Here is a 733-nt window from a genome sequence, read left to right as displayed (position 1 = left end):
ATCCCTGGCATGCTGTGCTGTCACCTCCCACAGGGTGCACTAAAATGGTTAATGAAACTGGGCATGGTGACACATGCCTCTAATCCCAGTGCTTGGGAGGCTGCAAACAGGAGGATAACTACAAGTTCAATCTGTGGGGTGAGACCTTGTAGAACTAAATACATTTTTTAAAAACTCATAGTCTTTGTTTTGTAAAGTGCTGTCCATCTTGTTTATAGGGCCTCAGTGCTTTTTTTGCATAGTGTACCTTTTTGGTACACTAGTGTAATTTTGCTGACTGTACCATAGGTAGTAGTACTGCAATTTTCTGTTTTTGAGACTTACTGCTGATTTTTAATCAGGTTATTGCTTCAGGGCTATTCAGCTTAAGGGATTCATTACAGATTGTGAACTAAGATCAGTTACACTGATCTCAAACATTTCAGCTATTTTGTACAATGAACATCAATTGCCCTGATTAGCACCTAGAACCTCTGCTGCTGCCCATTGAACTATGTACTTGTGTTTATTCCGAAGGACGCTAATTTAATTGTCGTTGCATTGAAGTTTATCTTAAAAAAGCATAATTTAAGCCTATATCTTTGAAAGATTTCTTTATACTTTTTTATCTTTGTTCGTTTTCTCCTCCAGCTGTATGTTTTAAAATAATATATCGTCAAGCTCATTAATTCTGTTGTTTGGTTTGTCTTACTATTAATTCAACGAATCACAATTTTAATTTCACTTAGTACAT

Source organism: Octodon degus, unplaced genomic scaffold (assembly GCF_000260255.1).
Source record: "Octodon degus isolate 3935 unplaced genomic scaffold, OctDeg1.0 scaffold00438, whole genome shotgun sequence".
In the NCBI taxonomy this organism is placed as follows: Eukaryota; Metazoa; Chordata; class Mammalia; order Rodentia; family Octodontidae; genus Octodon; species Octodon degus.
This window is presented reverse-complemented; position numbering follows the sequence as displayed.